The 3489-nt window shown below is 35.7% G+C and overlaps 1 protein-coding gene across 1 annotated transcript in view; it reads right to left on the bottom strand.

Moving 5' to 3' along the window:
- RFX3 (regulatory factor X, 3 (influences HLA class II expression)) overlaps positions 1 to 864 on the bottom strand; it is a 173226-nt gene extending 172362 nt beyond the window's left edge. Inside the window, exon 1 of the mRNA XM_008580050.1 lies at positions 799 to 864. The gene's annotated coding sequence lies outside the window, so the exon portion shown is untranslated. The remainder of the gene's footprint in view (positions 1 to 798) is intronic.
- Between the last annotated feature and the right edge of the window lie 2625 nt (positions 865 to 3489).

Below are 3489 nucleotides of genomic sequence, written 5' to 3' on the forward strand. Positions count from 1 at the left end.
TTTGCCAAGCCTCATGACTTGAGAGAGGGTCTCAATTGCCTCCCTTCCAGAGATTAGCTCAAAAGGTTGTAACCATAACTAGTCCCTCATTTTATAAGTCTTTTCCAGGTGCCAGGCACTATGCTAAGGTCTTTAAATACATTTCCTAGTTTAATCCTCAGAAGAACTCTATGCTGGAAGTGCTATTATCCCCACTTAATAGATGAGGAAACTGAGGCACGAATGGATTAAATAACTTGCCAAAAGCCACACAGCTAGTAAGGATAAGAGCCTGAATTCAACCAAGGTCTGTCTGACTCAAAAGCCCATGATATCAAGCACTATGTGTATTGCTTTGGAACATCATGATTATAGGACTTCCAAACTAAAATCTAGCGACTGTTGGTCTGAACAGTAGTCTCTGTGGTTCTCGATCCACAGTATTTGATCTACACTTCCAAAAACAAGGGACAGACATCCTGTCTCTCTCTGACATCAAAGTTAGGAAGTATTCCCTTTCCTTCTACTAAGGCCATAATAAAACCCAACCAATAAGGACTTTTCCAGAGGCATTTTAACTGATTAATTCTGAAGACCTGACTTAACAGTAGATCAATTAGAATGTTAAAGCATGTTTGAGGAGTATAACCCTCCTACCAAATTTTGCTAAACAGATTATATAATACCGCTGACACATTCAGAGTATCCTGATAGCTTTCCAACATTTCTGCAAAGTAAGAATCATCACATGGGGTTAGTGTCTTAGCATGCTCCATTTGTAGGTTTTGTTTTACTCCCAGCATAACAGTTTATGAGTACATTTGAGGTGTTCCCATTCATCCAGCAGTGGTTTCTGGTGCTTTGTTTATGTTTGGAAGTAATTTGGTTAGTTAAGTTCTTCCATAGACTCCTTTCAAATGTTATTTGTTTATCAGTCACAAATGCAGTCACAATAATCCATTTTGATAAGCTAAATAAAGCCCTGCAGTTTGTCAATGATGCAGCTCATATGTAAATGAGTTGTATATTCTTGCAGGAGAGACACGGACAATTTCAGTCTAGTCATCCTTGCCTAATGTGGCTGTCAGGTGTGTCATGAGCAACAGATGCTTGTTTGACAAAGGACCTTTTTATTCTGGCTAATTAAGCAGTTGGACACACCCGCCTGTTAACGGTTCTGCTTTGTACAGCCAGCTCTGGCTGAATCATGCGAATCTACAGCTAAATAGGCCACATTTTGAAAGAAGGCTAATTAACCCCTAGGAAAAGGAAAAGAATATTGCAAAAACCCAGCTGCTGAATGCAACAAGATTAGCATTTCTTCAACCTGATGAGCAAAACGTAGGCAAAGCAAATGTGTTTGGAACAAACACGCGTTATTGCAAGTTTTAAGGCATTCAGATGTTCTTTGTGGAACTTCCTGAAGATCATTTAATACACTCAAATTCACAGTTGGATTTCTTTTATCACACACAAAGTACATGCCAGATTAAATGGTTTAATAGTCTGACCTAATCAATTACTTATTAAACAGAACTATAACTGGGCTAGCTTAAAAATTGGTAGTATGCATCTAATTTTTATGGGGGTCTTTCATCCTGAAATAATTTGCTCTCCTAAAAAGCAAAGTCTGCAAAGTCTGGTTCCTCTACACTTGTATTGTTTTTAACACTGAAGAAGATAATAGGTTTTAATTCAGTATGGAAAATAACGACCTGTAATTCAATTTTCAAGTGCAACAGAGAACGTCTTTCTTTTTTCCTTAGCATGGAAAGATGAGGAAACATGCTAGTTCAAATTTCTATTTTAACCAAATTAAACAAAATTATTATAATAGTTACTTAATAGGAATAACAAAAATAAATTGCATCTAAAACACGATCATCCTCAAGAATAAATTATTCACAAGAGTATTAGAAATGTGATTCGACATAAGATCATAGGAATGACATTTAAAGAATAAATTTTTTTATAATTAAAAATTACTGTTTTTAAAATACAGAACACAGAGTTTAACATTGGTGCACTTTTACACAGGTAAGACCCAAAATTATTATAACTGAAGTTTCTGCAGCATAAAACTTTTATTACTAATACTCTGATTCAGCATCAGCATTCTCAAATAAATGTTAGAAAATAATAGTGGAACACAAAGTGCCCACAGCAATTAAAATCTCTATTTATTAAAAGTTAGACAACTAAAATGAGCAGTGCTTTGGGGGGGGGGGAAATTGCCAATACTTACTTTTCTGAATACAAAGTTAGTATAAAACGTACACATCTCTGACTATTCTGGAGATGATGAAGAAATATTATAATTACTCCAACTCTACGAAAAAACTAAGGATACTAAGTGACTTTCAAAGAAAGTTGTCAATGTGAAATAATGGGGAGTATTTGAAATTACGTATGTGTATATATGTTATATATATGGTTAAATAATCATGCGATAAACTTGCTTTTTGGAACTTTGGCAAAAATATATTGAGCTGATTATTTTACCTACAAATATAAAACAATATGACTTGGCTTTTATCCCCCCTTCACCCAGTACAAATGAAAGAAACTAGTTAAGCTATAAACTGTAGTGAAATGCCAAGCCTTCTTTATTTAAAACACACCTCTGTGAAAAGTTTATACACTGCAAAACACAGGGCTTTATTAAATCAATAAATCAAGTAAATGAGGGATATAAAAGGAAAATTCACAATTTTCCATATTATAAAAGCTCTGGGGCAGGCCCGGTGGCGCACTGGAGAGCGCGCCGCTTGGGAGCGCGGCGGCGCTCCTGCAGAGGGTTCAGATCCCATGTGGAGACCGGTTCCTGCTCACTGGCTGAGCGCGATGCGGGCGTGACACCGAGGGTTGCGATCCCGTTACCGGTCAGTAAAAAAGACAAAAAGGAAAAAAAAAAAAAAAAAAAAGCTCTGCCTCTTTATTTAGGTTTGATGTTGTAATCCTCATGACTGTATACAATAAACCTTTTGCACTAAATTGATCTATAGAAAAATGATGGAATGATAACAGTGTAGACTGTTCTGCAGACATCTTCCTGTGATAACTGCTGACAGTGATTAATGCTGGAGATGATTAATCAGCACACTGGTAACATGTACAGGTTGCCTAGGTAACTTTTTTCACTTGTCAAATAAATGTTTTCTCTTAACTAACTTTTCCCTCGGCTCAGAATAGATTATGAAAAACTATTTATTAAAGAAAAGAAAAATCAAATTAAGTTACATTAACAGTTTTTATCTTAAAGGACTAATAACTTTAAAATAAAACAATCCATTAACACTGAAGCTAAACTGCTGAAATGATATAAGAATTATTTTGTTATTTGTTGTTATTTACAGTTATCAAGAGAAGCTGTCATCAGGCACAGAGGTAATTTGGGGGAAATGAGAACCAAATGATGGTCCAGTCAACTTCTGGAGTCCTTCCAGCATTTTCTCTAATAGGCAAATCAGTCTTACCTAGATGATATATGCTAACAAATGGCAGTGTCAA

This window comes from Galeopterus variegatus, unplaced genomic scaffold (genome assembly GCF_000696425.1).
Source record: "Galeopterus variegatus unplaced genomic scaffold, G_variegatus-3.0.2 Scaffold2008, whole genome shotgun sequence".
NCBI lineage: Eukaryota > Metazoa > Chordata > Mammalia > Dermoptera > Cynocephalidae > Galeopterus > Galeopterus variegatus.